This window comes from Herpailurus yagouaroundi, unplaced genomic scaffold (assembly GCF_014898765.1).
Source record: "Herpailurus yagouaroundi ecotype Mexico unplaced genomic scaffold, PumYag 188, whole genome shotgun sequence".
Taxonomy (NCBI): Eukaryota; Metazoa; Chordata; class Mammalia; order Carnivora; family Felidae; genus Herpailurus; species Herpailurus yagouaroundi.
Genome location: NW_024412419.1, coordinates 3,225,881 through 3,250,264, shown reverse-complemented (window position 1 = coordinate 3,250,264; position 24,384 = coordinate 3,225,881). Strand labels below are relative to the sequence as shown.

Genomic DNA, 24,384 nt, shown 5'->3' with positions numbered 1-24,384 from the left:
TGTCAAAGTGTAAAAATACGAAAGACTCTTGCTATCCATTGCCATTTTTATCCACAAGAGGTACATCGACGTGCACAGCCACCAACAAAGGCCACCAGTGTATGCATGGATGTGTGTGTACGTATGCACACATGACCAACCTGCACCGGTTATATCGATCTTAAAAAATAAGGATTTGCAGAACTCTCTAGACTTCTTATACGTAAAGTCTCCTCAGAGTATTTCGGAAGATTATTGCTCTATTCAATCTTCCACCAGTGAAAAAATAATTTAAGTGGAAAGGCTCAGTGTAGCTGTGGAGGATCTGGAATAAAACCTACAATTTGTGGCTGGGCAACTCTACAATGTTCTTACTCAAAAAAATAAATGATGTCATTTTCTATAAAACCAAACATGACCTATGACTCTAAATCACATGAGTGGGTTCATTTATGCTTTTAAATACGTTGCATATTAAGTTTAGCCTAAGGGCATTTTAAAAGAAGAAGCGAAAATATGTGAACTTGAAAGACACACGGTGTGGGGGCACCACACCATGGTGGTTCAGCCAGTTGAACGCCCAACGTCAGCAAAGGTCACGATCTTGCAGTTCTTGAGTCCAAGCCCCGCATCGGGCTCTCTGCTGTCCGCACAGAGCCCTCTTCGGATCCTCTGTCCCCCTTTCTCTACCCTTCCCTCTCCCTCTCTCTCTCAAAATACATAAACTTAAAGACACCCTGGAAACCCCAGGAAATGGTTATAGTGTGAAAATGAGTCTGTGATGCAACCATTTGAAAAGACTTCCATTTCGCAGGCTCCTGGAAGTCTGCATAAAGGACCCTGAATTATGGATAATTCCTTCTGCCCCAGAGGTAGTCTTTGCATTAAATGTCAGTGCACCTGCTTGACTGGGGAGGACTCCTTTCACTTGAACAGGAAAGTCATTTAAAAATAGCTACAGGGGCACCTGGGTGGCGCAGTCGGTTAAGCGTCCGACTTCAGCCAGGTCACGATCTCGCAGTCCGTGAGTTCGAGCCCCACGTCAGGCTCTGGGCTGATGGCTCGGAGCCTGGAGCCTGTTTCCGATTCTGTGTCTCCCTCTCTCTCTGCCCCTCCCCCGTTCATGCTCTGTCTCTCTCTGTCCCAAAAATAAATAAACGTTGAAAAAAAAATGTTTTTAAATAAATAAAAATAGCTACAGAGTTAAGGATTATCTTTTCATCCAGCTGAACAACAAATTCAAACTAAGCCACCGCATTGCCCCCAGTGGACAGACGATCGTGAGCCCTCGGTTGGGGCTTGGCAGTGCGTGATCTTGGTCAATCTGCCACGCTCCCCCGTCAGGCTATCCCGCCACTTTTCTAAGAAGAATCTGAAACTCAAGGCTCCACGTTCTTGCAATGAGAGTGTGCAAACAGTGCTTCCGACCTGGGGATTTCCTCAGGGAAATTCTGGGATGAAATACTAAGCAAGTTTTTAGAATTGCCCTTAAATGTCTATGGTACTTGGTCAGGGTTCGAGTGTGAATATTAAAACCTGTGCGTTTCTATAGGTCTTCCCAGTGTTTGTTTCTCAGCAGACAGAAAAAAAAACAAAATGCCAGCCTCGATGAATTGTTTATCCAGTGAAGCATTCCACCTGCATTGGGGAAAATGGGTTTCACACTAGCATGAAGGAATTCTCATAAATCCAAAATATCTACCGATAAGCTCAGGATGTGTGATCAGTTACTTTCTGGTTAGTAATTGGTACAAAATGTGAAGAATCAATAACGTGTAGCGTTTGCTGATTTAACCAGGCAAAGCAGGTTATGTTCACTTAGTCGTGGACTAATCCTTCAGAGATAATCAATATTGTAATTACAATACATAAAGAAACAACAAGGAAAAGGAAGCCATAATAATTTATTGTAAATGATGTCTTTCTGGTGTCTCTGGAACATTCCCAAAACAATTACAGCTCATTTTTCTACATTGTGCTTCACTGTGAAGACTTAGCATATAAACCAGATGATTATCTAATTGGATTTTGAGTCTTTCAAAAATTGTTAAATTTCTAATTTCTTCCTCTCACAGCATACTCGGGAGTTATGATACACGAGGCAAATGGTTAGGAGCGTAATTAGGGCCCAAGAACGGAGCATATGTTACGTTTAACCTTGTGAATATCAAGGCTGAAGTGCAGTCGAGTTCTGTTTAACCTTGATATCGAGACCAAATGAATAAAGTGCCTGTTAATGAGGAGAAGAGAAAAAAGAAGAAGTCACTGTAATCATATGAAAATCCATGGAATAAAATCCACATATACTTAAAAATGTCTCTCTATAGCATTTGACAATATCGCCAACTAAATATTAAACTCTTCAAAAGGTCTGTATTCGAGGTGACTAGAAAACGGGTTTTTATTTGGCACTGATCAATAGCATATTTGGAGACAATCCGTTGCTCTCCCCCTGATTTTCCGGTTTACCTTGAAGAAATCCCTATCTGTTCATGTTCTCGTCATTTCTATGGTGAACCAGTGAATCACATGCCATAAACATAGAGCTTAGTGCTTTGGGAACTGCTGAGGCATTAAAGCATCCTGGTGTTTCTGTCCAGCACTCTGCGTGGAACACGCAGGATGCATGGCCATTTCCGAACGCGTTCACACGCACTTTGGTTCCACGGGGCGCAGTCTGGGAATATGGGCAAGAGGACTTCCCTGGGCCTTTCTCCAAGCGATGGTTCCATGATTTAAGGAAGCCAAGTACATTCAAGGTAAGAGAGTCAAGGAATTCATTCCAATAGGCATAATTGACTTTGACACAAAGGACAGAGAGGACTAGAAATGGAGGGGGGCATTGGCCTCTGTTCTTTGGCTCCAATAACAGTGCCCTCCTGGCTCTACTAAATCACCTAATGGTCCACTACGAGACATACCTCTTCACGTCTCCATTTAGCTCTCTCCTGTGAAAACACATGCCTATCTCAGGGTGTTTATTCCTTACACGTGGTTCCTGACATGCATGTCCCAAAGGGAATGTGAATGTGTAGTGAGGCACTTCATATGAGGTGTGGACCGCAATACTTGCCTTGGAGTAAGAGTTCGATTGCTATTATACCGGTATTCTCATCGCCGTTGGTTGTCGCCCCCCTATTGGCCGTTCCAAATGAAAACAGTTAAGTAACTCGGAATGCCCTAGAAACCCCCAAGCATAAACCAGGCATTCAGACTGACAGAGACGTCCAGAAGAAGGACATAGGGACCACTAAACCCTACTTCCCGAAAACAGTCCTATCACACAGTCTTCTCCTGGCTTACCCCTAAGCCCATTTTCAATTTAAAGGAACCTAAGACTGAATGTCTGTGTGCCCCCAAATCAGTAGGCTGAAGCCCTCACCTCCAAGGTCATGCTTTTAGGAGGCAGGGTCTATAAGAGATGATGAGGTAGTAAGGGCTCCACCTTCATAATGGGATTAATGCCCTTATGAGAAGAGGAGACAGAAAGCTATCATCTCTCTTTCTGCTAGGAGAGGACTCACCATGTATTCACTCAGGCCTTATGGACCTTTTCGAACAGCGAGGCGGTGTCCTGCTAGTTCTCGCCCCAGATTCCGCAATCCTGGAATGCCTCCATCTCCAGCTTTTATGTCCGGGTCGCGCAGCTTGTTAATTGCATTTAATTGCATGTTACGATCATGGGCATCACTACTGGCCACAGGAAACTATTGCATTATCTTTTGTTTGGTCGCCTGCCCTTTGCTGGCACGCGGAGCCCTTACCTTTCTTTAAAAACAAAATTTTCTTTAATGTTTATTTATTTCTGAGACAGAGAGAGACAGAGCATGAGTGGGGGAGGGGCATAGAGAGAGAGAGAGAGAGAGAGAGACACAGAATCGGAAACAGGCTCCAGGCTCCGAGCCGTCAGCCCAGAGCCTGACGCGGGGCTCGAACTCACGGACCGTGAGATCGTGACCTGGCTGAAGTCGGACGCTTAACCGACTGCGCCACCCAGGCGCCCCTACTGTGTATTTATTTTTGAGAGAGAGAGAGACAGAGTATGAGTGGGGGAGGGGCAGAGAGAGAGAGGGAGACACAGAATCGGAAGCAGGCTCCGGGCTCCGAGCTGTCGGCACAGAGCCCGACGCGGGGCTTGAACTCACGAACTGTGAGATCATGACCTGAGTGAGCCCTAGTCGGTCGCTCAACCGACTGAGCCACCCAGGCGCCCCAGAGCCCTTATCTTTCTGTACCTACCCTCGTTTTTTTAAGGTACAAAGAAGGAAATCTATAGGAGCGGTCAGCCTTCCCCGTGACCCTCAATGCAAACAAAACTTCCATCTGTTTGTTTTATTTCTGCACAGTGCCCTGAGGCTCTGTCTGGCCTCCAGGAGCGTGCTGGACGATGAGAGTTCTGTCTTGGACACAGAAGGCCAACGTTGGCAGCCCGGGTCTTCCCTGTGCTCATTTTTCACTTTAATGAGATCCTCGGGGGCAAAGGCGGTTAAAAATATAAATTAAAAAAATAAATACATCTCGGGTGGCCACGCAGGAGGCCAAATCTGAGACCCGTCCTCAGTATACATTGGGTCTATTAAAATACATCTCTGAGCCAATAGAAGGCAGAGCCCCAGAAATCCTGTTTTTCAAGGAAATAATAATAATTAAAAAAAAATCTTTGAACACTTCTAGAAAACCCCGAAGTTTTCTAAGTGTAAGTAAACGGGGCTGGTGCCTGCTTCCCTGGCCATTTCAACAACAGAGAGAAAGGCGGAAGGCTGCAGACAGGACATTCTAAGTCACTAGTGGTTCTGTGCATCGTGAGAGAAGTTAAACAGTGTTGAATCCCTGGCAGTGGTCAGTGTGTGTGTGCGGGAACGTGCACGTGCGTGTGTATATTGTTTCTAATTTTGTCGTTCATGGCTTGTAATTAATTTCTTGGTTTTCTTCTCTTTCTTTTCTTTTCTTTTTTTGGAGAAGCGCACATCAGAACACGGTTCCCAGTGAAACCACTTACACCCAACCTTTCAACTCTGGAGGATGCGACAGCCTATAATACACGGAAAGACTACCAGCCCCGTGTTTTATTTGTGCAGTTTAAGGAACTTTGGCTCAAAGAGGCTACGTGGCTGGCCCGAAGGAAATCAACATCTTCAGAAATCAGTGAGTCTTGCCTTTTCAAGCAAGATTACATTTTTATTTCCCCCCAGTTTTCCTGAGATATAACGCTGTATAAGTTTAAAGTGCGCCAATAACGATTGGATGGACTTATGCACTGCGAAATGACTACCGTGATAACTTCAGTGAAGTGAACGCCCATACCCTCACATAGTTGCATATTTTATATTTGGGTTTACAAAATCAGTAAGAAAGGGAAATGGCAATACCTTAAGGCCAAGACAAATTGTTCTTCTATTCCATTTTCTAGAATAAACACAGTGCCAAGTGACACAAAATGTTCCACGATGTTGGAGTCGCGCCTGAGGAGGAGATCGGGATCGGTGAACTTTCTGCAGGCCTCGGATCCGGGCGATTCCACGGTGCCCCGATAACAGCGGCCACCTCGAGGACCTACCAGGCAGTCACCCGGCCAGCTGCACCGGAGTGCCAGCAGTGAGAGGGCAGGGGATGGTCCCCTCTTCTGTACTGTTTCACCTGGAGAGGAGATGGGCCACGCAGACGCTGAACTGCAGTCTTCTTACCCCTATTTTGGTCACCAGGGGCCAAGGTTCTTCTTACTGTATGTAGTGCACAGACTCGACAGACATTCTTTCGAGTAAAAAGCCTTTGGCACTCATTTGGAGACTTTTACTACGTTCTCTTTCGCTACATTCTGGCACCTGTCTCTGAAAAATGCAAATGTCTGCCTTAATATCTTGCCCCAAAACCATAGAAGACAGTCTTCACGCTAATGGCATTTGTTCCTCATGAGAGATATTTTTTAAAGCTTCTCCAGCAGCTGGGGTCCAGGAAAGGAGAGGGCGGATGAGAACTCACGAAGCTCTTACAGGTGCACGACCACACCCAGGTGAGGAGGACTACAATTACAACCCAAGTGCATGGCTCCATTTTCCTTCCTCTCTTGACATGGCAGAAAATGCAACATAAACCCTGTGAATGTGGACGATTGGCTGCGTCATACCTCTGTGAAGAGAAATTAAATTTTTCATTAGCCAACTTGAATTGTTTCTTATTCTTCATGTATCAACTTTGCTGGACATAGGGCTAGTCTCTTACAAAAGAGGCATTTTTCTCTTAATCATATGGAAATTAGGGATCAATTTGTTGATGAGGCCATGAAGTGAAGATTCTGAGCTTCATGGTCGATTGGGCATTAAAAATATGACTGGAACTGGCACAGAGGCTCAGAGCAATTAAAATGGCAGTGATGTTTCACCGCGGAATGGTGTGGGAGAAAAATCACCCTTGCACGCACCCAGTGCATCTCTGTTTTAGCGTATGTGCCCCTGGCCCCGGTAAGGTTCACCGTTCACCACCCAGTGTGACATCTTAAGAGCAAAACATCGTTTAGGAGGGTTTTTTTTTTCCCCCAAGAAGATAAACTACCACTTAGGAATTAACAGTCTAAGAAGTTGAATGTTACAAAAAATTTTCGTGCAGCATAAGGATTTCTTTTTGAAGATAACGCCTGCAAGGGTGACAATTTCCCCTGGATCTCAAGAGAATACATAGTGAAGTTGTCTGGTTCACTTGAGAATAAAACCAAAACACAACAAAAATATCAGATAAATTGTCAAAAATTGTAACGTCAACAAAGGCCCTCGAGTTAGATACACTGGCCCAACGTTACGCACGAAAGGTCAACAAAGGCCCTCAAGTTAGACACACTGGTCCAACGTTACCCCTACTCTGCCGATGACAAATGTTTTGTCGGCATCAGCCCGTTTTGGAAAACCACTGTTATTGTAAAATCAGTACATTCTCAGTGTGTTTCAAATTACTGCAAAGTTTTGATGAACTCAACCACAGAGAGGACGAGAATGATTTTTGACAGGCATTTTGATTTTTAGAAGAAAGCAGATCGACACGTTTATCTGGTCTTCTATCACAGGGAAGTAACTTTTAAGACGCTTACACGAAAACTTTGCTCTGTGTGTTCGTTAGCCTGCAGTTAGCTGTCAAATAAAACACTTATGTCCCCAACACGGCGTGATCACGATTGATCACTGTGGACGCTAAGCAGCAGTAATGTTACTGGTTTTCACAGAAGGACTCCGTTTCCCTCTCCAGACGCTCTTCAGCACTAAGGGGATCCTGGTTTACACTCTGGGCTCAGTCTGGCCCATCGAGAAACAGAGGCCTGAAGCAGTGGATCGGTATGGATGTCACGGCAGGTGTCCGAAGCTGGGATGCCAGTTATGGCCATTGCCCTCAGTTCCATATGTTTCTGCTGTCTGATCTCTCAGGAGAAATTCAGACCTGGGGACGGGAGGGACACAGTGTAGGTATGTGGCCTGTATCCCGTTATTCCATTTTCCCAACGATCACAAGGTGTAGGCTTGTCCTTACGCCCATCCTGGAAGCGAGGCAGACAAGGGGCTTTGTGAAGTTCGGTGATTTCTAGTGATCACCCTCAAAACCACGTAGATTGGAAACAGCGGAGTCACGAACCACACCCATTGTCCTGTGGGGCCCCCAAGTCTGAGCAACCCTGATGTGAAAGCAGGTTCACACCTGGCCGACTCCACACCCCGGGGCTCCAAATGCCGAGGTCGGTATTAAGAATGGAATACATTGTCAGACACACGACTGCAGGTACCAACGTGCAAGATGTGTTTCGAGTGACCCTCCTGAGGAACATTCCTCTCTGATCCAACTGAGAGGAAATTTCCCAAATTTCAGCTACCGGATGTAGCCTAGCCACTTCTTTTCCTTCCTCTGGTTATTCCTTCCTCTGGTATTGCCTCTGATTAGTGGCAGAGACCTTGACCTAATTGATTGTTTTCTCCCAGACGTAGATAATCACAAAACCTACTTTCTAGAGTTCTTCTTTTACTAAAAACTTCTAGAAGGCAAATTATTTTCCTTCAGAAAATGACCCCAACTTCCTGGCCACAGATGAAAAACCCAGCAAGGAATATTCCATCTCAGCGGGGGTCAACGGAACCCCAAATCCCAGAAATGGGGAGCAGGCGGAAGGAAGGGAGGCAATAGGTCTGGGGCAGCAAACAGACGAAGCTGGGCCTCGAGGACGTCCGGGTGCTGAACTGGAGGCCAGATTCAGCAGCGTGGACTTTATAAATCTCGCAGTAAACTGTGACAACACAAAGGTCCCCGAGCACTCTCTCCATCTGTGATATTTATCTTCTAAAAGGCCTGGCCTTCTGCACGGACACACATTCAGTAATTCCCAGGTTGGCATTTTCTTTTCTCTGCGTCTCAGTTTTCTGACCTTTGCGGAACTGCCGGAGAGGAGGTCGTCCACCTGCAACTGTGTGTGTCTCCGGGACAGAAGGGACGCGGGCAGGGAGTCAGGGAGGGGGCCTGGAGGGGCTTGGTCTGCGTTAAATGCTTCTATTTCTGGAGCAGGACATGAGCCGAGAGACACAGCGAGCCACGGCGGCCGGTTAGGAGGCAGCGTAGGGTGTCACCCCCACGCTGGCCCGTGCCTCCCAAGAGGAGGTGCGACGGGAGATGAGCAAGGCGAGGAAATGCCCTAGGGGGGGACGTCAAAGAGAAGGGTCTCCCGTGACACTGCGCCTCAGACAAGCTGAGTCTCAGGATACCAGACACCGAGGAGCTGGGCTTTTCAATACCTGAGGGTTTGCTATCAAAAAACATGGTGACAGCTCCCGTCTCCACGACGGACCATGCGTGGAACAACTCGTCTGTGTCACTGAGAACACAGCCTTCCTTTCTTACGCGCAGTCAGCGGCTGGACAGACTCTCCTCCCGGGTGACCTTAAAATGACATTAAGAGGGGACACCGAATGCACGCCCTCCTTGCTACCCTCTTCCAGGTGAGTCGGCTTCCTAGGAGGTTGTGAGAAATTCTGGCCACGTTTCCTGGCAAAGCCCCTGATGGCCCCAGGACAGTTCATCTGCTCCCTCTATTCTTCTTTCGGTTCATGCACTGCCCGCTCCCCACCCCCCGCCCCCATGTCTGGGCTAATAACAGGCTTACGACCTCATGGGGCAAATACTTGGGGGTGGGGGGAGAGAGGTGAGAAGGGGTAGTCAGACGATGGTTTGGGGGACGGGGAACACAACGCCTCACGCAGACCTGTTTGAGGTGGGGCCCCCTGGGAGCCCCTCCAGAAGCAGGTGTGGATAACTGGGGGGGGGGTCTGTCCTGTTCACTGGTCGGGTGCCCCCTGCTGGATGAATTGTACAGCAGGTTCTGTGTATTTTGGAGACCCCGCTGCTGAGAGAGCAAACTCGTTGTTGGCTTAGAAATTTGTTTGTTTGTTTGTTTGAGAATTTAGAGGATCCACTTGGTAAATGATCCAAAAGGGCTTGTGTGAATCAGGAGGACAGATCGCTCGTGACCTGACGGGCTTCTACCCGGGGCCCGCAGAGATCAAGGCCAGAGACCCTAGTTATTATCCAAAGTGCATCACAAAACCGGGTCGGATCGCGGCCCACGTGGCAGTGGCTCTTACCAGCAATGACGCCCACGTGACTTAGGGTCCCGGAAACAGAGTGCCGGAGATGGGTGCTCCATCCGGGACATCGGTGGCACACGTGGGAGCAAAGTGTGCGCACGCGCACAGCACCCTGGGCCGTTTTTGCCCGCGTCCGAGCTGGGAGGCACCGGGAGCCTATCGCAGGCAGCTAATCGCGGGTTTGCGTCTTTGCGAGTGAATTCTCGTTTCCAGACGAGGAGCTCTGGGCCCGGTTATCAGTCGTGGTCGCTGGTGCGGCCCAGCGGACCGTGGGGCGGACCCTGGAAGCAATTCCACTGCAGGCGTCTTCTCGGTCCCCAGAAAGCAAAACGATGGCACCGCCGTCGCCACCGCCGCCCAAACCGGAAGTCGGGCACGCCCTGGTGACCTCGCCATTGTCCTGATCGTCACCGGCACCGCCGTCCCGCTCGCATCGGCGGCCGTTGGACACTCGCGTGGCTGAGGGCTTGCCTGTGTAATTCGCTTCCCCAGCAGTCGCCCGAGATCAGCTGTTACGAGTATTCCCATCATGAGTTTCCCATTTTTTAAAGGGGGAGAATCAAAGTTCAGACAGACTCGCCAAAGCCCATACGGCCGTCTAATGATACAGCCAGAATGGGAACCCGTAAGGTACCTTTATTCGGGCTCTTATCCAGAGCGTTTGTAACACATTTATTAAGCACCTCCTGCATGGCCGGCGCCGTCGTAGAAACTCGGGATTCATTAACGACCGAAGCAAAAGCCAGGCCCCTCTGGGGGGAAAATAAACCGTGTGATTCGCCTTGTGGTGAGGAATTCCGAGGAGAGGAGCGGGGCAGGGTCCATGGCTGGAATTATGGAGGGGGCGGGGGGTGGGCGTTTCTGGGTCTCCACTGGCTTCCAGAGTCCGGCCTTCCCTCCCCTCCTGTCCTTGTTTCTTGGAATTCTTTGGGACTCTAACTAACGGTGGACTGCTGTCACAGCTCGGCTCTTTTGTTGGAACCCTTTCCCTCTGCCCAAGAGTGACCAACCCCATGTCCCCACGAACAATCTTTGTCGTCTGGGGGTGCCGGGGGGGGCTCAGCCGGTTAAGCGTCCCACTTGGGCTCAGGTCATGATCTCAAGGTTCCTGAGTTCGAGCCCCGCATCGGGCTCTGTGCTGACAGCTCAGAGCCTGGAGCCTGCATCGGAGTCTGTGTCTCCCCCTATTTCTACCCCTTCTCTGCTCATGCCCTGTCTCTGTCTCTCAAAAAATCAATAGACATCAAAAAAAAATTGTTTTTTTCATCTTTGCCGTCTGTCCAGACCCATTCAGGTCACATCTTCCCTGTGGAGCCTCTGGTCCCACCTTACTTGCCGTGGGGAAGAGTGGGACAGTGTGAGAGCCTGTGCCTGGGTGGGTGTGAGCGTGTGTGTGTGTGTGTGTGTGTGTGTCAGAGCTCGCTTCCCTGTGCGGCCACAGCACTTTGTGCACGTCTCCAGTAGAGCACATCGTAATCACACCCCGTGTCTTTTGTGTCCGTCTCCAAGATGGAGGTGACACACCTTGAAGGCGTTATTTCTATCTCTTGAACACACTTACAGGAGCGAGTGGACATACCACATAATCACATTAAATATATTCAGTTTCCCATCTTGACTTGATTTCAGATAACCATTGCCGACAGCAGGCGGGGCCTCTGACATCGCGCTACCCCTCTGAGCCCAGTTTTTAATTAACAACAGAGATATTATGATTGTTGCTTTCTTAGCTTAGTCCTTGCGATCACCGATTATGGGCTTGAACGCTCCCCAGGTCTCTTTCATTGGGTATAGTCTGCGCTTAACAATAAAGCCTCGCGATTGAAACAGAGGCTCAAATTATATAGATGAGAGAACGTTTTAAACAGCACAGGCCGCGTCAGCGTCAGCTGGTGTTATCCCTTGCAAAGTTCCTCCCGTGCTAGGGTTTGCTTGATCTTCGAGAGGCGTGTTACTCTTTACAGTGAATGTTCCATCTGTATGCTACCCTTCCCAGGGGCGAAGAAGAGTATTCTCCCGGGGGGCAGGCAAGATGTGAATTCACACAGAAATTGTTAGAGACAATTGTTAAAAATGAAACGAAACTTGCATGGCACATCATCATGTTTTAGAACGGTTTTTAAATCAATTTTCCTCATCACAATGATCGGTGGATGATCAACGTAGCCGAAGGTCACGTGAAGACAGCATGAGCTCTTTGAAAATCGCCAAGAGGAGGGAGACGGGACTGAACAGGATGGGAATTAAAATGAGATTCACAATCAGGACGTTTGCGACTCTGGAAAGTAATCATCTGAGAATATCACGCATTTGAAAATTGGACCACTTGTTGGTTAAAGATAGCGGTAAACCCGGTGATAGTAAGTGTTTCCTAGTAAATAGCAAATTACAGAAATAGACTAAAAGTCACAAAACCAGTTTCCTCAGTAATCCCTTACGTTATTGTGAATAGTTCACACGTAACGTCTTGGGCAAACACGTATCCCTTGTAACACACAGCCGCGCTTTTTTAACAAGGTGGCTTTTTATGTAACGAGTGCATTTTGAAAAAGAACTTTAAAATTATTAAAGTAAAGGTGATCATTTAAAATATTAAAAATAAGAAACGGTGTGATGCAAGTGTCAGCAGTAATCTTAAGACATTGTAAATACGATCGTTTTTGTAAAATAAAAACAAACTTCATGTAATTTTGAAACGGATTTTTTCCCTCTGCCATGTATCATGGCTACTTTCCATGCTAATTTATAAACTTCAATAATGCTTTGCATGGTTGGCCAGTGTCTCCTCTCAGTTTATACCCCTGTACAAGTCCACTGGTAGAGCATTTGAAGTCTTGTCTAAGTCTGGCTATTCATGCAATTAATATCATTCTGACTCAACTTTCTGCACATTCTTACATTTCCCCCATTCATTAATGTGTCAGGTAGAATGGATGTATTAAAGAATATGCGGGGCGCCCGGGGGGGCTCAGTCGGTTAAGCATCTGACTTTGGCTCAGCTCATGATCTGGCGGTTTGTGGGTTCAAGCCCCGCGTGGGGCTCTGTGCTGACAGCTCAGAGCCCGGAGCCTGCTTCGGATTCTGTGTCTCCCCCTCTCTCTGCCCCTCCCCCACTCGCCCTCTGTCCCTCTCGCGCTCAAAAACAAAGAAACATTTTAAACATTTATAAATTTATAAAAAAGTAAAGAATATGCCATTTTTACTGGACTAGGATATAAATCTGTAAATGACTCTGATGAGCACATTTGCTGACACAGACACAAGCAATGTGTGCAAGCTGGACCCGCTCATCTTTCTCAATTCAGGGCGGTATTCTTTTATGGTTGCCCTTGGAGTAGTTTTAAAATGCCCCTTTTTATATTTCTAATAACTGGGCCATATGATTATTGATCACTTGCATGGTGTGAGAAATTCCTTTTTCATATAATGGAGTGTTTCAGGTGGGTGATGGATTTGGGAGAAACGAACACAATGATACCTTTTATATCTTTCTGATTAACTTAGCCAAGGAGACAGGCCTTAGGGGAGGCCAGCTGGTTACGGGGCAGAAGCAAATGTAACGCTTTGTGGGTAAATCACCCCTGCTTTGCCGGGTCCCTGAGGAAGCTCCCAGGTACTCCTTGATCAGGTATGAGACCCAAGGTTGTGGTGTCCCAGGCCTGTCACTGGCAAACCTTACAGCCCCATTCCAATAACCCGCTCCTTCTAGGGGAATCTAGAAGCAATGCTGTGCCGACCTCCGTTTTTCTGAAAAGTGACTTCCCAACGTATTTTGTTCCTTTTTTATGTCAGTTGGGTCCATACTTGTTTTGATGGCTTAGAAAGATTCTATGTATTGTCAGGATCTTTTTAAGTTGCCAATCACAGGCAGCACACACATTTTCCAATCCGTTTGTTTTTGAACATTTTCCACACACAAAAGTATCCATTGTTTTCTTTACAGCTTCTGCTTTGGAGTTTGGTTTCAGAGATGAAACGAATCTTTACCTATATTAAAAATCATAATTTTCTCATTTCTTGTTTTACACATTTAGATCTTTCATCCATCTCTAAGTAATTTTAGAAAATAGCGCATGTTCAGAATCTATACTATTTTGTCACGGGTTGAAATAATTGATATTTCCTTACTGATTTGAAATGACGTTATCATATAAATTTCCGTGTGCAGGTGGATGGCTTGGGGACACCGTAGCCCTTTTTACTGATCTGCCTGCCTATTGAGGCAACAGTTTCACCTGACAACATGCTATTAATTATCCTTATTTGCATCATATAATACACAGAATGCAAATCTTGCCACTTCCCCCACCAAATCATGACTTTTCTCGAATGTTTTTATCGATTCGTTATCACAGGTGGGCTTCAGGGATTTTCCTCATGCTTCCAAAAATATTCATTGGGATTTTCAAGGTGGTTGCACTAAATACATAGATTAATTTTGTGAGAAAAACAGTATTTATTCTCCCCACTCAGGAGCACGGTGCATCTATTTATTGAGTTTTTAGATGCCTCCTGATATTGATTTGAAGTTTCCTCTGCATGTTGTTGTATTTGCAGTTAGGTTCATTCTCAGACACGTTTAATCTTGCTGCTGAGAACCATTATTTTTGCAAAAGTTAATTTTTACATATAAGAAATTCCCTAGTTTTTATAGCTATTTGAAACTAACCATCTTATTGAACCTTGGTATTCTACTACAATTTTGGTTGATCTACTTCATTATTTTCTAGGGTAGAATTTATTTCATCTTCAAATAACCCACATATTGCACACATTTTTTATTAACCTTTTTTATGTTTCAGGCTCCGTCTGTGGCGTTGGGGCACAGAAGGGAAAAAAAAAAACAGAAAAGTTCTTGTTGCCTGAAGCTAACATTTTAGTAGAAGAATACAGACAGCTGATAAATAAGTTAAATACAAATAGAATAGCATCTACTACTAAGGGGTTATAGGAACTATGAAGAAAAGCAGAGGAGGAAACAGGAATCTGGAGTACTAGAAATGGGATGAAGTTTTTTTTTTTCTTCCTAATTTAAACTTTTTGTCCCTCTCATTAAAAAAAGAGAGAGAGAAAGAAAGAAAGAAAGAGAAAAAAAGAAATAATCTTACAGCATCAGCCAATGACCAGAGAGTAGCCATTTTACAAGGCAGCTTCAGTATTCATTTTTTTCTTGGTTCTGTATTTAGAAGACATGTTTGTATTTTTTCAGTGAAGACGCTTGATTTTAGCAAATTGCTTGAGGTAGGTATTCTTTATCATGTTAAAGAAGCATTTGCTAGACTAGACACTTATAACTTTCTTTTAATAAAGTTGATGATTTTCTTCTCTTGCTCTACAGGGGACATACTTTAGGATCAAAGAAACAGATATGGAAACAAAAGAATCAGAAATGATATCATGTCAAGAAAGCATGAGAGACTCGGAGCAGCCAAACTTGCAATAGACATACTGGACCATAAAACAATGACTTTCTTAAGAGAGACAAAGGACATTTCATAATAATGAAATATATATGTGTGTGTGTGTGTGTGTGTGTGTGTGTGTGTGTGTGTGTGTATACACATATACTTAACAACAGAGTTCTAAGTTACTCGAATCAAAAACAGAACAATTCAGGGAGAAATAGAAAACTCAACAGTAATAATTGCAGACACAAATAGCCCACTTTAAATACTGGACAAGACAATTGGACAGATTATTGACAAGTTTACGTAAGACTTGAGCACTATAGAAACCAATCAGAGCTAACATACCACAGACACAACACTTTACCCAAAGAAAACAGAATACAAATTCTTCTCGAGCATAAATGGAGGACTCCAGAGGGTAACATCCATTCAAGCCTGTAAAACAAGACTTCTGAATTTGAAAATATTGACATAGATATGGATACAAGTATATTCTAAAATTTCAATATAACCAGAAATCACCATGAGAAAGAAATTTGAAAAATTCACAAGTATGTGAAAATTATAAAATATGTTTCTTAAAAAAACAGTTGGTCAAAGAAGAGACTCGAAGAGAAATTATAAAATATTTTCGGATACGTTAAAATGAAAACAAAACATACCAAACTTATGAAATGCAGTTAAAACTATTTCAGAGAAAATTTACAATGGGAAATGTTTGTATTAAAAAAGAAAACAGACCTCAAATCAATAACCTACCATTTTTTACCTTGAGACACTGAAAAGAAAAACAAAATAAACCTTAAGAAAACAAGGAAGGAAGTAAAGATCGGAGCAGGAATTAAAGAAATAAAGAAAAGAAAAACAGTAGAGAAAATCAAGAAAATGCAAAGTAAGCCCTTGGGAACGATCAACACACTTGATATATTTTCAGCAAGACAAACCAAGAAAAAAAGACAGAAGACATCTACCATCAAAATTAGAAACATAAGAGGGGACACTGGGGCTGACTTTACAGAAATTCAGAAAGATTGTGATGAAATACGACTAACAACTTACGCCAACAAATCAGACAACTTGGATGCAAAAGAGAAATTCCTAGAAATGCAAAACTACCGACACTGACTCATAAAGAAATACAAAATGCAAACATACCCACCACAGGAAAGTGTCGAATTATTCCTATGAAAGCCTCCCATGAAGGAAAGAGCAAAGCTAAAATGGTTTCACTGCCCAACCGAATTCGCAATTCAAATGGCGAATTCCACCAAACATCCCAGGAAGAATTAATACCAGTCCCTCACAAAATCCTCCCAGAAATCTAAGGAAGCATCACTCTCCAGCACATGGTGTGCGTCTAGAATTTTCCTGTTCCCAAACCAAAGGTACTTCAATAAAAGAAAACTGCAGACCAAGAAATCCTCAACAACATGCCAGCAAATTTCATCCAGCAGAACATAAAAGGGATCGTGTGGATTACCACCACCACGTGGGATTTATGTCGGGTATGCAAGGTTCTTACGACAGCCAGAACCCAATTCTGATGCGTTGCATTAAAAAAATAAAGAACAAAAGCCACATGACCATCCAAAGAGATACAAGAAAAAAAAAAAAAAAAAGGGAAAAAAAAAAAAAAAAAAACATTTGAGAAAACCCAACCTCTTTCGTGACAAAAACACTCAGAAATTAGACACAGGAAGGAACTTTTTTTTTTTTTTTTTTTTAATTTTTTATTTTTCCCAACGTTTATTTATTTTTGGGACAGAGAGAGACAGAGCATGAACGCGGGAGGGGCAGAGAGAGAGGGAGACACAGAATCAGAAACAGGCTCCAGGCTCTGAGCCGTCAGCCCAGAGCCTGACGCGGGGCTCGAACTCACGGGCCGCGAGATCGTGACCTGGCTGAAGTCGGACGCTCAACCGACTGCGCCACCCAGGCGCCCCAGGAAGGAACTTTCTTAACCCAGCAAAGGGCATGTAGGAAAATGCCACAGCTAACACGTTCACGCTGAATGACTGACAGCTTTAAGACGAGGAGCACATCGGCCCATCAAGGCTGCCCGGTTTCACCAGGCTGTCCCACATTGTATTGGAAGTTCTAGCCAGAACAGTCAGGCAAGAAAAAGAAACAAAAGCAACCAAATTGGAAAGCGCAGCCACTTTACAAAACAGTTGGCCAGTTTCTCAAAATGCCAAACATAGGGAAATCAGATGACTTTCTAAATCCACACCCCCAAGTATCTCTCTAAGAGATTTGGAAACAAACATCCACGTAAACATCCTTCCCTGTCCCCGAATGTTGATGGTAGCATTTTTCGTAACAGTCAAAACATGGAGACAGCTCAAATGTCCATTGTCTGATCCTGGATAGGTAATGCGGATATCACGTACAACGGAATAGTATTCTCCAATAAAAAATGAAACGCAGATACAAGCTGCAGCATGAAAAAACCTTGAAACGTTATGCCTAGTGAAAGAAGTCAGTCACAAAGACTGTGTATGGTATGATTCTATTTATATGAAATGCCCAGTGTATGCAAATGTATGGAATCAAAATACGGATTAGCGTGCCCAGAGCTCGGGGAATTTGGCAGAAAAGAGGTAAGGCTGTGAATGGCGTGAAGCGATGAAAATATTCTAAAAGTCGATAAGGATGATAGTGAATAGATAATCACGCAACTCTGTAAATATGCGAAGAAGCATTGAATTGTGTACTTTCAGAGGATGTGTTGTAGGGCTTGGGAAGGATATTAAATAAAGCTACTAAAAAAAAATACTTGCTGATTTTATCAACGTATTGTGGCACCTTGTTGACCTACTGGATGCATTGCGATGGTCCTATATGTTCGATGAGGCTTGTTTTCCTGCAATAAATCTCAGTTGGTCTTATTGTATGGTTTCAGCAGCATCTAGTAACATTTTTACGACTTTGAATCCATATTGTTAAGATAGGTTATACCATTGGTCACATTTTTGTTATGGTTCATAAAATGAATCTAAGAGAACTCCAATTTCTTTTTTCTTTTTTCTTTTTTTTTAATTTTTTTATTTTTTTTAATATATGATATTTATTGTCAAATTAGTTTCCATACAACACCCTGTGCTCTTTTTTAATTCTCTGGGTTATTTTGAAACAGGATGTGACTTATGTGTTCTATAAAGTTTGATTGGAATTAACCCACAATCCTGTATGTACCTGTGTAGTTTTGAGGCACTTCATTGCAAACTTTGAAAATAATTTCTGTGCTCACTGCCACATTTAATATTTAGCACGTGTCTTGTGTTGTCTCATTAATTTAAATTTATATTAGAAAGTGAATATTTAAAATTGGCTAACATTTATCTATGTACAACATTTGCTTTGAATTATTAAATGCCTCTGTAGCTTAGGTTATATAGCCTTAATCAATTTCAGTATGATATGTTGATACTTTTTCTTTTTTGTTTTTGTTGGACATTCACTTACTAAAAATTTCAAAACTTATTTTTGGCTGCACTGTCAGTCCTACTAATTTTCTGTCATAACTCACTAATTTCTCCTTATTTACTTTTTACAGTTTATTGGTGCATACAGTCGTTTAACACTTGGATTAATTGTTGATTTATATTCATTTATAGTTTTGGTTTAAAAAAATTTTTTTAGTTTATTTACTTATTTTTGAGACAAAGAGGGAGAGCAAGCAGGGGAGGGTCAGAGAGAGAGAGAGGGAGAGAGAGAATCCACACCGTCAGTGCAGAGCCAGATGCAGGGCTCGAACTCAGGAACTGTGAGATCATGACCTGAGCCGAAATCAAGAGTCAGACACAGCCCACTGAGCCACCCAGGCACCCCACGTGTCCATGTTTGTTTTTCTTTTTTTTACACTTGATCTTAGCCAAAAGGCCGAGAAGCGATGTTTTCATTTTTTTTAATGTTTATTTATTTTTGAGAGAGAGAGAGACAGACAGAGCACAAGCGGGGGAGGGGCAGAGAGCGAGGGAGACACAGAATCCAAAGCAGGCTCCAGGCTCCGAGCTGTCAGCACAGAGCCCGATGCGGGGCTCGAACTCATGAACTGTGAGACCGTGACCTCAGCCAAGGTCAGACACTTAGCCTACTGAGCCACCCAGGAGCCCCACGAATCCTATTTTAAATGCAGCTGGGTAGTTAGGAGGATGTGCACCCCTGCATAAACACGGCACATCTGAAGTAATGGAATATTTCCAGGTCATCCGTGAATTTTTCTGTTTCTCTTCTCAGTAAGTCTCTTGCTACCACATCCGGGGAACAACTGAATTTTATTACAGAGTGGATTTATTGTTTATAGATTTATTATACGTAAATTGAATTACGCAGTAAGTATCCTTTCATACTAGGCTATTTTTGGTTCCCCATTCTGGTAATGTGTGCAGAAAGTATCTCAAGAACAAAGCCAGAACACTGTTGGGACTAATTTAATGTTTTGCCCTTTCTCCAGGATCCCAGATCTGCATTGCCTGCTGTCCAAGATCTGACCGTATTTGCATCTGAAAGTTTTCCAGTATTCTAGCTCTTTGCTTGAGAGAAGAAAAGTCTTCAACTCTTCTAGTCAGAAGTAAAAGTCTTTTCATTCTCTTTTTCTTTCTTTCTTTCTTTCTTTCTTTCTTTCTTTCTTTCTCTTTCCTTCCTTCTCTTTTTCTTTCCTTTTCTGTGGTTGTCTCTAATAAGATATTTTACTTAATTGGTATTTTTATCATTATTTTTGTTATTATTACAGCTACTATATGGATGTTTATAACAAAAAGGATATAACATTTATATGGTAAAGTATTAGCCATCTGTTTTATACCATTTACATATATATTTTTTGTTATTTGTGTATTATGTGCTTTTGAGATATAAGTAAAATTAGTTCAATGATGATATAAATGAGAGGATAATTTGCAATTAGGGATTTGTCTTTCTCTTCCAGGCTATTATTACAGGATAGTCTTTTTGGGTTTTTTTGTTTATTTATTTTTGAGAAATAAAATAAATATTCTCTCAAATTTTTGAGAGGGAGAGCATAAGCAGGGAAGGGGCAGAGAGATAGGGGAACAGAGGGTCTAAAGCAGGCTCTCAGATGACAGCCCAGAGACCTTACACGGGGCTCGAACTCACACACCATGAGATCATGACCTGAGGAGAGGTCGAGAGAGGAGAGGCAGAGAGAGAGAGGAGAGGGAGAATCCCAAGCGGGTTCTGCAAGGTCAGTACGCAGAGCCTGAAACGAGGCTCGAACCCACGAAACCGTGAGATCATGACCTGAGCTGGAGTCAAGAGTCAGTCACTTAACCAACCTGAGCCACCCAGGCGCCCCTGTTGAGCTATATTTAATATGCACGTTTACCCGTCATGAACTCAATGAAAAACCAAGCAGGTTGCAAAGAGTATTTCTCTTCTGCTCCTTTCAATAAAAACATGATATTAGAGATTGTATATTACTACATCAACAGTTTATAACTTATTTCCATTATTTTATTTTTTATTTTACTTTTCATGATTTATCACTGACAGTTTTCTACCTTTCAAATTAGGAAAACAACTCACTTAGATCTTGGCGAAAACTATGACCCAAAATAAACTATTCTTTTGTGTGGATGATAAAACATCATGGCACCAAAAGAGTCAAATCACGATTATCCACGGTGCATTCTCCTTCTCATATTTCGGTATTGTTATACATTGTTTTAATGTAACCATTTCCTGTTACTTGCTTTTTATAGCAACACAGCTTTTGCTTCAGGAGAACACCTGCTAAAGACCATTTTGAACATGTTGCACTGTCAGTGAGTAGTATTTAAAAATATGCTCACAGTTGCCATCAGAGGAAATTTGGTATTTTTTATTCATTTTAATATCCAAAATAACCTACTTCATGATAGGTGCCAGAAATTAAAGATTTTCCACACTTTGGGTTTTTCTGTGTTCCTGAAATCAGAGCTGAAAATATAGGCATCATGTGTCTATCATTTTATATAGTGTATTACATCATTTCACTTTCTAAACACACCCCAAGTCTATCATCTTCATATTAAGAATTACGACAAAAGGAAACTCTTAAAAACGTAGTCATCTATTCTGAGCCACAAGTCTCAAGTCTAAAATGAAATACCAACCGTGGAATTTCTATGTGAGGTCAAGCAGAATGATTTTTAGCTCTGAAGATAAGTTCCTGGAGACGGATTGCATATAAGTCGCTAATTTCAAAATTTGGAAAGGAGAAGAACAATTTCTGAGAGTCCCTCACTCTAAACTCCTTCCTCTTTGTGTTTGCTGGTGCTTTTCCACGGGGAGCATCGAGTGCCTGGGTAGCAGCCGTAGCTTATAATTTAGTGGGACGCACACATGCTCCCTGATGGAAGCTTTCTCCCTGACAGCACCGGAACCTCTAACCCGCAAAGGCTAGAGTTTCAGGAAAGGAAACAGCATGTTCCCCCAAGCAGGTCGCTGAGAGCGATGTGAAGGAGAGTCGCTCTGACTTGTGCTCACTGTCCCAAAGACGCAACATCACAGCTCCGGAGGACGTGGCACCATGTGATGGTCATGGTTACAGGCGGTCCACCCACAGATGGCACCCCAGAAGTCCAACGGTGGCTCCGTTGGTTAAGCATCTGACTTCGGCTCAGGTCATGATCCAACTGTCTGTGAGTCTGAGCCCCGCGTTGGGCTCTCTGCTGTCAGCACGGAGCCTGCTTTGGATTCTCTGTCTCCCTCTCTCTCTCTGCCTCTCCCTCACTAGTGCTCTCTCTCTCTTTCTCAAAAATGAGTAAACGCTTGAAAACATGCTCACCTTCTTCCTATTTACCTCCGTCCTGAGCGGCGAAATTGCCTCTGAGACCGCGATACTCACACTAGAGACAAGTTAGCCACAGCGATGGCCAAGAACAAGCTAAAGTCGTAAGAGCAGATATTTCCACACTTAGCAAAATTTTACCTTACGCTGCACGCTGACCCAATTGGTTTTTTAGGGGAAAAGAAGCTACTGGAATTAACTAAGTGAGTGTTGCACATAGAATATTTTAAATGATGGGCCTTGTGTAGGGAAAATGAAAGGGTGTTCGTGGTAGTGAGAATTTTGGAAACCCCTGCTCTAGACGTCTCTCCATCTACCCATGCTGCACCCATCGGACTTCTTCCTTCTGCTGACGGATGGCCAATCCATCCACGGAGGCTGAGGATACCGCTGTGCTTCCTCCTGCGTGCTTGCCCTCTGGCTCCTGAGGGACTCATCTGCATAAGCCCACGTGCACACGTTCTGGAATCCCCCAGACAACTGTCTTTCGGCCTCACAGTGCCATCCACTATGACTACATCGCTCCACCTCCCTCCTTCCAAATGTCCACCTCCCTTTTTCTCAATTCGTAGCCACTTTGTCCTCATGCTTCTCAAGTGGGTTTTCTACTCAATTCCTCCCATTTCCTTATTCCCTCTAACTGCTGGCTCCCCTGAAATGGCTTTTGACAAAGTGACTAGACATTCACATGTTGTCAAATCCAGTAAATTATATTTTGAAGCCATTTCATTTCTTCTTGTTTATTCTCTCAGGAAGTTTTGACGCACTGGACTATCTCTCCCGATTGAATCGCTGTTCTTGGAGCTCAGGATTTCACATACTCCTGGTTTTGATTCCTATGGCTGTTCTCTCCTTTGTTCGTTTGTTTGTTTTCTCTTCCTATTTTTCCTAGTGACTTGGGAAGCCAGTTGAATTTTGAACCCTCTCCCGCTCCGTCCTGTCATTCCATGCTTCTCTTATTTTATGGCCTCGGATAATTTTACATACCACTTAGGTACTGGCAGATCCAAAATGCACACCTCACACTCGGACGAAATTCAACTCTAGAGGTCGTATCCCGCGCCCAGTGGACATCTTACCAATATGCCTCTCCGATTTTCAAAGTTATAATATCTGAAACTGAATCCTCATTTCTACCCTCTTAAATGCATCCTTCCATGCTTTTACGTCTTAAAACTCCTGTCCCCACAGTATACCTGGTCTCGGGCAATCACACCAGTCTCAAAGCATTTGCCCTACATTTGCTTCAACATTCGGAGGTATTTCTGAGGAACCTCTTTCCTTCACTCCAACACGTCCTACTGGCCATGTGTGTGCCAACCTCAAACCCATCCATTTCTTCTCAATTTCATAGCCAACGGCCTCGCTCGCAGTTTTCAAGCAGTCACCCTCCAGTACACGTCCACAGACACAGAAACTTCTTCACATGTCCAAGGACACACCGTGTGACCTGACCTCTGGAATGGCTTACTTGGCATCGTGTTTCCTCGGAAGTGGGACTCACTCCCCCGACTCGGGACCTAGGTACGTGCTGTGCCTTCAGTGTAAAAAGGGCCCCCTCTGTGTTCTCCCGGCTGGCTCCTTTTATGTCGTCGGGTCGCATTTTAAACGTTACGATCCCCGGGACGTCCTCCTGACCACCCACCACCCACATCTTGTGTTTTCCCTTTCACGCTGTCCTGTTTTCCTCCCCAAAGTCCCGATTACGTACGTTTGATATGTTACTCTTTTATTATAGATGTGTGCTGATCACTGTGCCTCAGAAGAGCTGAATGGTATCTGTCCTGCCCTCTAACATATCGAGCAAGGGGCTGGCAGAGAGCAATTACTCGATATGTATTTGTTCAATGAACACACAAAGTAATGCGCCTATCTTCACTCTCCAGGGTCAGCGGGGTGTGCAGTATTTTTCCCTTGACCTTTCTGTCATCTCCCTCGATGTGGAAGAAGCCGGAAAGCCCGCACACAAGATCTACTGTCTGTGCCCCACCCACAGTTTCAACTCTATGCATCCTTTCCGTCCCATATAAGGGGCCAGGTTTCAAAGGACAGACGAAGACATGACGACAGGTCACGGAGAAGACAAAAGACCCAGGCTGTCAGGTGCCGTTCAGGTGTCGTAGCCCTTCAGGGATAGGTCGCCTTGCCCACGCTTTTGAGAGCGCCTCCAAGCCCAGGGCCTGTGAAAGTCTCACGTAACGCCCTCTACATGTTAGGGCCTCCAGTCTTTCTACAGATGTTATCGCAATCAACCACTCTCAGGTTGCCCTGTGGATAGGGTTGGTATTGTATCTGTCTTGCAGATTAAATAAATAGCTGAGTCAAAAGCATCCTTGCTTTAGGCACGTTTATGCCCGAGGTTCGTCGTTCGACCCCCTTGTGGATGAAGGACATCACGAAAAGGGGTCTGTACGCCTTCTCTTCACACAGATTCCTGTACAACCTGTGCTGCTCAACACCAAGAACTGGGCTGACATTAAGGGCGTTTCCTTTGTCCCCAGTTCTTCCTATATTGCAAGGCCAAAGATTGTACCGCTAAAATATCCCCTGTAAAAGTCACATAATGCGCTGAGACCTGCCCCCTGAAAAGAGTGCG

General features: G+C 44.2%; 2 long non-coding RNA genes across 2 annotated transcripts; one reads left to right on the top strand and one right to left on the bottom strand.

Moving 5' to 3' along the window:
• Positions 1-5,290: 5,290 nt before the first annotated feature.
• On the bottom strand, positions 5,291-9,696 carry LOC121044050 (uncharacterized). The gene is made up of 2 exons (XR_005797082.1): positions 9,585-9,696; positions 5,291-6,105 (listed from the first exon to the last, which is right to left on the bottom strand). It is a non-coding gene; the product is annotated as an uncharacterized LOC121044050 (long non-coding RNA).
• On the top strand, positions 9,632-24,118 carry LOC121044049 (uncharacterized). Its single transcript, XR_005797081.1, has 3 exons — positions 9,632-10,217; positions 19,452-19,568; positions 23,675-24,118. It is a non-coding gene; the product is annotated as an uncharacterized LOC121044049 (long non-coding RNA).
• The last annotated feature ends 266 nt before the right edge of the window (positions 24,119-24,384 follow it).